Source organism: Sinocyclocheilus rhinocerous, unplaced genomic scaffold, assembly GCF_001515625.1.
Source record: "Sinocyclocheilus rhinocerous isolate Xijiao unplaced genomic scaffold, SAMN03320098_v1.1 scaffold3059, whole genome shotgun sequence".
NCBI classification, from domain to species: Eukaryota; Metazoa; Chordata; class Actinopteri; order Cypriniformes; family Cyprinidae; genus Sinocyclocheilus; species Sinocyclocheilus rhinocerous.
In genome coordinates this window covers 141857-154613 of record NW_015632728.1, presented here as the reverse complement: position 1 = coordinate 154613, position 12757 = coordinate 141857, and the positions used below count along the sequence as shown (strand labels likewise).

General features: G+C 36.4%; 1 long non-coding RNA gene across 1 annotated transcript in view; it reads right to left on the bottom strand.

Annotated features, from left to right (window-relative positions):
- Positions 1-12521, bottom strand: part of LOC107742919 (uncharacterized) — a 15202-nt gene extending 2681 nt beyond the window's left edge. Inside the window, exon 1 of the long non-coding RNA XR_001640352.1 lies at positions 12229-12521. This is a non-coding gene — a long non-coding RNA (uncharacterized LOC107742919). The remainder of the gene's footprint in view (positions 1-12228) is intronic.
- Positions 12522-12757: the final 236 nt, after the last annotated feature.

Genomic DNA, 12757 nt, shown 5'->3' with positions numbered 1-12757 from the left:
ACAAACAAAGTTTCCTGTGAGGGGTAGGTTTAGGGGTAGGGTTGGTGTAGGACAATAGAATATACGGTCTGTACAGTATAAAAACCATTACGCCTATGGGATGTCCCCACTTTTCACAAAAACAAACCTGAGTGTGTGTGTGTGTGTGTGTGTGTGTGTGTGTGTGTGTTGCTGCAGAGAGGTGGGTGGACACTTTCAATTACAGCCCTCATAGAGAGAGAGAAGAGAATAATAGATTTAATAGAAGAGCCGCAGTGAGACTCTCTCAGACTCAAACTAACAGCAGTTCTGACACAAGGCCTGAATCGCGAGCCACAGTCGGCCTGCTGTCTACAAATCCTGAGAAACCCTGCAAAAACCGCCCTTTGACTTCTGTTCTGTGTGGGCTAGGGATGCAAATTTGGGCAAATTCTTCACAGGCTATTGTTAATTGACTAATCGTTAACCAGCAGGCCTTAAATCAATCACGTGGCCCAACAGACAAGACACAGGCAAAACATTTTTTTTTTCTTTAGAGCAAAGGTCAACATGAGACTGCCAAATTACTGTAACTCAACCTTGATCTGAAAAAAATTAACTATAGATACAGTCACAAACATTATGGATTTTTCCAATTGTGTAGTTTTCACATCCTAAAACAGAAACCGTTACACAAGCACCAAACCACAGTCTGTCCTTCATCTTTCAAATGTAACTCACCCTTGAGCTGAAAAAAATCGGCTTTAGTTATAGATGCATATATAAACATTATGGATTTTGTCAGTTATGTAAGAGAGTTAATGTAAGAGTATTTTCTAATGTGACAACTGTAGCCTGTATTTCTGTGTCTGTATTTCAGCAACAAGGATGTTTTACATGCTTTGTTTGATACCGAATTAACGGTCACACTTTATTTTAAGGTCTAATTCTTGCTATTAATAAACCATTAACTATGACTTTTGCCTCAATAAATTGCAAATGTGCTGCTTATTAATAGTTAAGTAAGATAGTTGTTAAGTTTAGGTATTGGGTATGATTAGGGATGTAGAATATGGTCATGCAGAATAAGTGCTTTATAAGTACAAATAAACAGCCAGTATGTTAGTAATAACATGCTTATAAGCAACTAGATACTAGAGAGAATTGCAGGGATGTAGAATATGGTCATGCAGAATAAGTGCTTTATAAGTACGAATAAACAGCCAGTATGTTAGTAATAACATGCTTATAAGCAACTAGATACTAGAGAGAATTGTTCCCTGAAGTGTTACCGAATTAACTTATTTTTAAGCTACACTACATTGAAAGAAGATCATACTGTTGTGTTGTGGTGATTAAAGCACGTTCTCATTACATGCTGCAATAATCTTGTGGTTTGAACAAGTCATCTCATGAGAAAACTGAATTTTACGAGGTGGTGACTTCGTAGGAATTCATACGATGTGATATGTACAAAAAAGGTATGAGTTAGAAAAAAACATAAGAGTGAAGATCCATCCCTAAACATAACCATCAATGGGACGTAAGCAGATTTTCCGTAAAATAGTTACATGAGAGTGTTGTGTCAAGTTACCAAAATAGTACCAAAGCAAATAACGAAAAACACTTGACTTCATAAACTAATTAATTTAGCTCTCATTAGTTGTTTATTGTAAACCATTGAGATTGCATTGATTACTGATTGAGAATGATGCACCATATTCTGTTCTAGCCATTTTAAATTTAGGCTATAACATTAAAACAAAAATGTGTTCTTGTCCAGAATAAGCTACAAAGTGGACCATGGTGTAGATTAAAATTATTTCTCTGCCAGGTTAGTTTGAGATGAGTCTACACGCATACAGAGAAGAAAATACTGTTATGTGGTGCAACAAAAAAGTCATGTGGTGCAACCGACATGTAGAAAAATATAGCAGCTTTTATGGGGTCAAACAGAGAAATGGCCGCACTTGAACCTCAGGAAATACAAAATGAAAATGATATACATCTATCTGATATACAAACGCTTACCCACAAAAGGTAATGAGTGAGTGAGCCCATGTAGGGTTTTAACCTGTACATTTTACAATTGTAAAATGTCATGTGGAATGACTACCCAAAAACGTATCTAATTCCAAAAATAACACATATAATACAAATTATATCTGTAAAAATACTTTGCACCTAGAATGATATCTAACATTTTTAATTATAATAATAATTATTATTATTATTAGCATGTTGCTTTTTACAGCACATGACATTTTTAGAGTCATTACATTTGTACTTTTTCTGAAAATGATTGATTACTGATTGAGAATGATGCACCATATTCTGTTCTAGCCATTTTAAATTTAGGCTATAACATTAAAACAAAAATGTGTTCTTGTCCAGAATAAGCTACAAAGTGGACCATGGTGTAGATTAAAATTATTGCTCTGCCAGGTTAGTTTGAGATGAGTCTACATGCATACAGAGAAGAAAATACTGTTATGTGGTGCAACCGACATGTAGAAAAATATAGTAGCTTTTATGGGGCTATATAGAGAAATGGCCGCACTTGAACCTCAGGAAATACAAAATGAAAATTATATACATCTATCTGATATACAAACGCGTACCCACAAAAGGTAATGAGTGAGTGAGCCCATGTAGGGTTTTAACCTGTACATTTTACAATTGTAAAATGTCATGTGGAATGACTACCCAAAAACGTAACTAATTCCAAAAATAACACATATAATACAAATGATATCTGTAAAAATACTTTGCACCTAGAATGATATATAACATTTTTAATTATAATAATAATAATAATTATTATTAGCATGTTGCTTTTTACAGCACATTACATTTTTAGAGTCATTACATTTGTACTTTTTCTGAAAATGGTATAAAAGTTCATCAAAAACATATAAAACCATCATGAATAAAAAGATTAAATTTCTAAGAATTTGGCATATTTGATTTAAAACCACATTTGAAGGAATTTTCATTTTCTTCACAATATTATTTGTCATCTAAATACAAATGAACATTTTTATGAGCGACAATAAACTATTTATTTATTACAAACAATAAATACATAAATAAACACATAAATTGATGAATTAAGTCATTCATTACAAAGTTAAATATCTTCACTTAGACGTGATGAGGGGTGCTTTTTATTTTATTTACAAACAAAGAGTATCAGGAAAACACTGGCTTAAATAACTGGAACCAAATGAGGGAATTAACGAGAAACACCTGAAATCGATGAACACAATCAAACAAGGGAGAAACTGGGTAATGGGGAGCACATGGGGAGCAAAACACAAGGCAGGAACAAAGGGGCTGTCCAAAGGCGTGACAATCGCTCACATGCAAATTAATTAAATGTAGTTTTTCCTATATAGTATTTTTCATAAAGGCACGCAAACTGTCACAATACAGCTCTGGATTGTGGTGATCAATAGCGGAATAGCTGAACATAACCTGGAATTTCTAACACCTTTTTTGACATAAATGCATCAGTTTAGAAAGTTCTGAATAAAACAGCTTCTGAGCTTTTCTAGTTTGTCTCCGATACAATTAAAACACTCAACATGAGCCCTGCGTGTGTATATGTGTTTGTGCATTGTGTGTGTGTGTGCAATTGTCGTCTGTAAGCAGCTGTTTTCTGAAGCTTCTGTTGCTTGGTGACAGAACCCCAGAACTATTGATCCGATCCTCACAGGGGTTTAATCGAAGTGTGTGTGTGTGTGTGTGTGTGTGTGTGTGTGTTTGTCCGGTGTTTTATGGCAGAGGTATTTTGAATATTTCAGTCTCTCCTGCAGAGTGTGAGTCCTGACAGCTCAGGGCTTAAATGATATTTCTAACCCAAGTCTGCCTTCATTCTAGAGAGAAAGTAACTTCAGCTATGAAATACATATCATCAGTGTTTATTTCATCCTCTATCTCTCTCTTATGACTCTGTAAAGTACAGATCTAATCAGACACACAGCACTCATTAGAGGAGGAAATAACATTCATTCACACAGAAGCTTTCATTCAGACACACTTGAGCGTGTAATATTATCGGTCACTGAACCATTAACTATTTCATCATCACTGTCAGAGTTTGAGCACGGTCTTACTGCAGTGGAAAAAGAAACAGGGAGAACGAGAAGTGAGAGACACAATATGCTATTTAGAGGAATGGCATCTGTGTTAGACAACAAATTCTTGACTCCAAAACAGTATTTTTGCTGATGTTCTCAGCATCAGCAACTGCATACAATTATGTAACTTGCAAAGCAATATCTACAATTATTTCCAGAGCAAGACATACAAGGGTAATAATTGTATTACATCAGCGATGTCTTTGCTCACAGCTGATTGGTCCAGTTTCTGTTTGTCATCTCTTACTCAGAAGAAAACCAGCAGGAGCTGTGTTGCATTAGTAAGTAATGCAATTATACTGAACTTTCCATCTGCATTAAATAATAATAATAAAAGCACAAAAACACAAAGTACTGTTGTTCATCAACCTAACTGTAGTGGTCTGCAATACCTTGATCCAACCTACTGATAAAAAAAAAAACTGGTTCTAAAAAGCAGACCCTACTTGGGCTCACTCATTAACTTCTGCGGTTTAGCAATGTATATCATTTTGTATTTCCTGAGGTTCAGATATGGCCATTTCTATTCTTGGCCACATGATAGCTGCTATATTTTCCTGCATGTTGGTTGCACCACATGACTTTTTCGTTCCACCACAAAACACATCTTCCTCTACTCACGTGTGTACATTTATCTCAAACTAATCCAGCATAGCTATAATTTTAATATGCACCATCGCCCACTTTGAAGCTTATTTTGGACAACAAACCATTTTTTTTTATTTGTTATACATCTGAAATGGTAATAAAAGAATATGATGCATCACTCTCAATTACCAATCAATGCAAATATTAATGCTATAGGTTTAAAAAGGATTATTTTACAATAAACAAGTAATGAGAGCTAAACTGATGGGCTTATCATGTCAAGAATAATACATAGACATGTGCGCACCATACAGTTCAATGCTAGTGCATTTCCAAACGGTCAGCCTTTCAATATCTGATTTCATGCTTCATTACTGTTACACGTTTCCTTTCCAGATATTATAATTGTTTCAAACTCTTGAACAAAAGTAGCTGTGTAGTAGTGAAAATGATCTTGCTTTTTGTTTGCAGCTGTTCTGAACCACAGCGGAGGCCATTATGTTGCAGAAAACGACTTTTTTTTGTAACGTGGCAGACTTGTTTGTTCATGTGGATGTGCAGGTGTTTTGATGCTCTCTCACTCTCTGTAGTCTTTTTACAGGCACAACCTGCCAGTTTGTATTAGATTTAGCGTGTGCATGTTTGTGTGAGTGTGTTTGAGAAAAATTATTATTATTATTTAATATTAATTTGAATATTATAATAATAATAATGATGCGTAGCCTTTAATAATGGGAACAACTGATTTTATTCATTGAGAGCTTATTATTCATAATTGCACTGGAGTCTTGCATTAGCTGTAGCGTTGGTCCGAGCGTGTGTTAGTTTGGACAGAGACAGCTGGTATGCGGGTGGATTGTTGCAGCACAGGAGATGCAGAGAACTTGGTAAAAAAGTGGTCTACTTTGCCAAAAGTGTTCTTGACCCTTACGAGAATTATCTAGCGATGTAAGAACACAGGCTTTACGTGGGAAGATAATCACCAAAGTCGCTTCGCAGAGAGAATTACATCAATTGCTCATTGCAATAAAAAAACTCTTGACATTGAAATAAAAACATAAAGCCTTTGATGTAGTCGAGATAGAGATGGGGAATAATGGAAATAAATGTGAACAAGTATCTATTATAAGTATCTTCAGGAGAGCTTTTACTTCATTGTACAAAATTATTTTTTAAAGTTGTAAATAGAACAAAGATTATTAGAGTACGTTTTACAAGAAAATACTATTTCTACTATCCCATCAATACTATTATTTGTGCAATTTAAGCAATTTCTGAGTAAAAATTATTTCTACATCCTTTTTTTCAGTGCACTATTTTTAATACATATTTTTCTTGTGTGTATTTTGTGTTGCATTGTTTCTTTGTGCTGTGTTTTGCTAATGAAGTTGTAAAAAAAAAAAATTTTGCATCAGGATTTAAGAATTGTGCTCACAATTTCAATCGCACAAAATATATTCAAAACCACCAATAGTATATGTATTTATGTATATGTGTGTGCATGTTTGTATGCTGTTCTTATTTAATTATATGAGGCCATTCTTGCAGTTTGCCAGCTGCATTGCAAATTTTGGTTTCAACTATTGATAACTCTGCCCTACTAATAAGTACAAAAATATGCAGTAAGTGTTTGAGGAACCAAATTAGCCAGAGCTTAATTATTATGATTAGAATTTCTAGCATATGTCACTTTCTGTTTAATATGTGACTTTGTTTTGCATTCGTTGTTTCGGCCTTTGCTCATCCCTGAAGTTGTGCTTTCACTTGTGGATCTGTAAATAAAATGGTAAGCAGATTTTTATTGTCCATTTCCAGTGTATGTTGCAGCTTCACTTTATGGGGTTGTAACATTCTGAAATACACTTTGGCCACAAGTGGTCATGTGACAATGTTTAAGGCCCTCTATGAAACTTGTGGCCCTCTGTGAGTGTGTGTGTGTGTGAGTGTACCTGTTTTGCTTCCTGTTGTGCTGAAAATGGAGCAGTTTGACAGCTTAACAAATGGCGGAAGTTACTGTTTATGTGAGTATTTCACAAAGAATAAATGAGAAAAAGAGATACATTTCATGTGCTAATAGTGTTTATTCGCACTTCTGATATTTTGTCATTTGTCACTGCACACAGCTGTGCTACAAAAGCTCACTCAAGTGCAGTTTTTAGCAAAGTCATGCCAACAAACCACACTAAAACTGAAACCGAGAGAGTCAGATCTTCTGCTCGTCCTTGCCGCTTCACTGAGGTTACTGTAAAATCGTGGTGAAGTGAACGAGCAGACAGGAAGACTTGTTTTTCTCTCTGTCCAGCTTCTGTCTTTCAGCAGCAACACAATGCAGCTTTATTAAACCAGAAATGCAAATGACCAGGACACGCTCTCATCCAAAACTCACAAAAAGAAACGCTCTTTGTGTGCATGTAACTGCTCATACGCACATCTCTCACTCTTGTCCTAGCAGAAATTAAGTGAAGACATCCCTAAAAAGTTCACACAGTACACTTTCTTAAATTCATGGACTTCCTGTTTACCCGAACTGACAGTAGAAAGGGTCATGCTGCGTTTCCTGTGTTTTTACAACGTTTATGTCAGAGTCAGACAGTACTCTGTACAGCCTTATATCATTGAGATTAGAGAAATATTTGCATGTCCGTGTGTCTGCGAGTGATATGCATGAAGCTTTCTGTAACTGCATGCAGACTGGTACTGCATCAGTTATTTGCTAATACTGTGGTACGTCTGTGTGTGTGTGTTGCATGCATGCAAACGTCCGTGTGCATGTGTGTGAGAGTTTGCATAACTGCGTCTCCGTGTAGACCTCATTTCCTGAGCATAGTCTGACAAAAGGTGATCCCCATAACAGACGCTTCAGAACAGAACACGAAATTCAGATGACATATTTTCACTTCATGCAGCAGTCATGTTTTCCTCGTGAGGTTACCAAGCTGTTGTCGCTTTTGAAACTATTTGATGCAAACAAGACTTAAAGAATTACAGAATAACTTTCTAGCAGTATAAATATTTAGAGGTGGGCAATGTGACCAAAATCTTATACACCGTATTTCTGAATGCAAAAGTAAGCTATTTCTTGTGAATGAGAAATCTGATTCATTATATGCACTACAGGTGCCCTTGTGAACAAGAAGTGCACTTAATTGCACTGAATGTGCACTTGTAGTGTACTTCATCTTAAAAGTATTTTTTTTAAAAACTGTACTTGCAGATAATATAATATTAATGAAAAAAGGTCACTTAAATGTACTTAAAGAAAGACACTTTCATGTTTCTTAACACACTTAAGTACACTTTTAAATAATTTTATAAATTTTAATAATGCTGTGCTTTAAATAACTACACTTATTTTGATGTGTTGATTAACATACTAAAGCAAGTTATGTAAGCAATAAAGTACTCAAGGCGTGCTGTACAGTGAATTACTTTGTGCCTATAACAACGCCCTTCAGCTGTGACTTATTCACAATACAGCATGCCTTGAGTACCCTTTTCATTTTTTAAATGGTTACCACACAATACAAATATTAAAACCAAAAATAAATGTATTGATGTGTTAAATTTTTGAAGTTCATTCCTAAAATGTTGTCCTTCCACTAAAAAAAAAAACAGTTCCTGACAGTAAATGCCAAGAGAATCATCTTGGAGCTCGAATAAAAACAGACAATAGGAACCGTTCTTAATGACTTTGTCATTTCATTTTTTTTAACACCATATATGATATTTTCTCACACACATACATTAGAAGACTTTCTTTGACTGGGGAAGGGCGTGGCCTCAAAATTAAAGGTGAATGATGCAACATAAAGCCAGCAGGGTTAACTCATAATTCATTACATAAATAATGAACAGTTGATTTTGCTGAAATACATAATACATGGAGTAGTTTTGACACTATATTGATTGCTTATGTTGGTAAGGGTGTTGCGCAGTGATACACAGAACTGTTGGGTGAAGCGGTCATAGCCGTGCTTTACCGTGAATAAAACACAGCTGCTGACCAATCAGAACCAAGGACTGGACCTAACCATAATCAATATTACATCTACAGTAAATTGTATTTTACATGTACTAAACTGCAACTTCATTTTTACAAATGTGTAATTACAAAAGTTTCAATAATAGAAATTACATTAAAGTATATTTCAGTTCATTATAAATGCTTGCCAGTGCATTCGGCAGTACTTTAACAATATTTCAAAGACACTTGCAGTAATTATTAAATTACATATAAAAATAAGTAGTCATATGTAAGTCAAAAAATCACTCTAACGTTCAACTAATTGCATTTACTACAAATTTAAACTATAATACATTTTCATTTAATTGCAATTAACAAGTGTCTGAAAACATTGCATTTGCACTTAAGTATATATTATTGTAAAGTACAATATTTCTATAAACAGAACTTTCTTTTAAAAAGTGTGTTAAATGAAACATCTTTTTCCCCCAAAAAAGCGCAGTAAACAGTAAAACTATTTGCATTGCAAACCAGTGTGTGTACTGTATATGTGTGTGTGTTGTGGAAATCGTCCACTCTTAATGAAGGGAATGTGACAGACCCCTGACAGAAGAGGACGAGGTTTCAGCAAAAACAGTCTGCAGGTGAAACGCCCCCATCAAGCTGTTTCAAGTCGTCTAGTGAGACACTGCCTTAATTGTGCTAGAATCTCAGCTGATCCGCACTGCCTTGAACCAATATAAAAAGAGAGACCCTGACAGACTGGAAATTCGCAGACATCTTTCTCCTGTGAAACATAACACGATTTCATCAGTCCTCCTGATGAGTCACGTCTTGAAAACCTCCTCTCTGCATATCTTTCTTCTAAAAAAAGCTCTGCGGCATTCCTTTTTTGAATCGTGAGCTTAATCCAGCTTTCACCTCCATATGCTGCTGTCTTCTGTGTCTGACTCTTACTGTAGTCCGACAGAGACAAATATGTGCGTTTCTCAATAGCAGGTTCATTTATACTGCATATTCCATGCCCAACAAAATCCTTTTGTTACAAAACCATTCCTTTTAAGTCTTTATTAGTGAACTTCATTTTCTCTCACTGTCTCTGCATCTCTTTGGCTCTTTGATCTATTTGCTTCTCCGTGTCTAGGCTGTGGGATTGATTTTCCCCAGGTCAGCATTTTATTTCTCTGTAGCTAAATAATCCTTGTTTATTGCTCTGTTTAGAGCTAATAACTCATCAGACTGCCAGTGAGGCTGCTTTAGCTACCGATGATTATTCCAGCTCAGGCTTATTGGAAAAACGTGCCTGTGCCGACATTTCTGCAAAAAATTATTGCTTCCTAATTGCTTCTTGCATGTTTCAGAACACGCTCAAAGTGAAATATCTATTGGGTGGCACCACGTGAATATAGCAACGTTTTATTACGCTGGTTGTTGTACATATTGTGGTAGTTCAGAAATGAAATATCCAGTGAATGAAGCTTAATTCTCTATCATTTAAAAAAAATATATAATGTACACTCTTAAAAATAAAGGTGCTTCACGATGCCATAGCAGAAGCTTTTTTTGGCTAAATGCTTCCATAAACATCTGAAGAACCTTTCTGTTTCACAAAAGGTTCTTTGTGGCGAAAGAAAGTTCTTCAGATTATAAAAAGGTAAGACAGACATGGTTCTTTAAAGAACCTTTGACTCAATGGTTCTTTGTGGAACCAAAAATGGTTCTTCTATGGCATCGCTGTGAAGAACCTTTTAAGCACCTTTATTTTTAAAAGTGTTCCTACACTAAACCTGCCATAAACCTGACAATAGTATTAACAAGAGCAAGCCTGGGATAAAAAAAAAACACATTTGCTCAAGCAAACATGCCATTCCAGCTTGCTTCTACAAGTCACTGAAATGTTTTATTATGACTCATGTTTTGCGGGAACATGTGCAACACTGTACCGGGTGCGCTACCAAGCAAGTTTACTACACCAGAAAAGCCAGACATATGGAACTGGTTATGTGACACAAACTTCACAATGCATTAGTTTACAAATCAAGCGCAATGGTAACAGTGTTTTGAGGTCATAAACAGAGTGCGAAATATGGGGCTGGGGGTTTTACTTGTAAATAAATATGAAGATACATTTCTATAGCTCTGACTGATTTTAAAGGGGTCATATGATGCTTTTTTAAAGATCATTATTTGGTGTATTTGGTGTAACAGAATATGTTGACATGCTTTAATGTTCAAAAAACACATTATTTTTCAAATACGTACTGTTCGGGTTTACAGTGTGGGGGCGTGTTAGAACGAGCCGTTTTAGGTAGGCGTGGCTGACTCTTAACTTTTATAAAGAATATATCTCTTTGGATTTGAGACTTTAGTCTTTGCAACTTTACAGATCTTCTTTATGCACCAAGAGCTTGTAACACTCCAAAGAGAAAGGAAAACTTGAAATCGCATCATATGACCCCTTTAAATTGTAATTTTGACTGCCTCTGAAATGGGTCGATATCACCTGACTAGTTGAAGTAAATACCTTGCTCATTCAAAGACAAGCATTTACAGCATGAATGATAAAGTTTGACCTCTTTCACTTAAAGCTGTTAAACTGAATGTACGAAGCAAACTGCCCACAACGCTAAAATAAGAGTGTGTGGCTTATCTGTCAATCAGATGTGCATGAATGGCAACAGCATGCTCCCTGTGAGTTTTCTTTCAGAATCATCATTGATCTATATCAACCCCCTGATGCACACTTTGTAATCCACACTAACATAGGCGACATAACATAGACTTGACAGGAAAACAATTGTACGGTTAATGCTTAAATTGCTGGTTCACAAAGTTTTTATCATCATTTATTCACCTTTCCGAACCTGTGTCGCTAAAATAAGAGTGTGTGGCTTATCTGTCAATCAGATGTGCATGAATGGCAACAGCATGCTCCCTGTGAGTTTTCTTTCAGAATCATCATTGATCTATATCAACCCCCTGATGCACACTTTGTAATCCACACTAACATAGGCGACATAACATAGACCTGACAGGAAAACAATTGTACGGTTAATGCTTAAATTGCTGGTTCACAAAGTTTTTATCATAATTTATTCACCTTTCCGAACCTGTGTGGATTTCTTTCTTCTGCAGAAAGAAAAATATGTTTTGGACCCCATTGACTTTCATTGTATGAAAGAAGATGTTCCATAGAAGAAACAAAGCATACTTGTTTGAAATAGTAACGAAGGTGAGTAAATGATGACTGGGTTTTTGGGAGGGTGAACATTCGTTTAAGATCAAAACAGCTTAGAGAAGCTTTCAAAACCGATTTGTCAGCATCGCACCACGTTGGGTGTAAAGAAGAGGCGAGCTTACGGAAAATACACAAACGCACACTAACAGAAGTGTCAGTGTGTAACTAAAATAACCTCACAGCGTGAGAGGAGCCTCTCTCTCTCTTTCTCTTTCTCTCTGAGATAAACGCGCCTCTGTGCGGCTCTGTGCTTATACATCTGGTTTTGCATAATGCGTAATAACAGAAATGAGTTCAGACCCCCAAAACAGCCAATCAGACTGACAGTGCTCGCTCACCTTGATGATTCAGATCTGGATCAGCAGCACATCTGTCCACATCGCTCGCGCCTTTCAAAGTCTGGAGATCCGAACAGTGCAGCGCTCAGTAACAGATCTTGTATGTGAAGGTTTTCACTGTGTGATGAACACAAACAGCGTCCTGTGCGTCCTGCTCTTCATCACTCTGTGACACAAGTGTGTTCCTCTTCGATCCCCCAGGGCTGGAGAATGAGCAGGCTGAGTGCGTGTGTGAAGCAATCTCTCTCCTGATTCTGGAGCTGAAGGCGTGTGAAGGCGGTCCATTAGTGGCACTAGAGGGCGAGATCGACATGCTCCGACCCGCCAGCACACTTCGATTTTGGACGCGTTGTCTCACCTGTTGACTGTTTTTGATGAAATCTCGCCCTCTCCTGTCGGAGGTTTGTCACACACCGATTAAGAATGACTGAGGGCTGATGGAGTAGCCTAAATTAGTGTTCTCTCTACATGACACAGCTGTGGTTGCCCGAAATTAACCTTAAAAATATTTCAAGATGCAATGATAGAA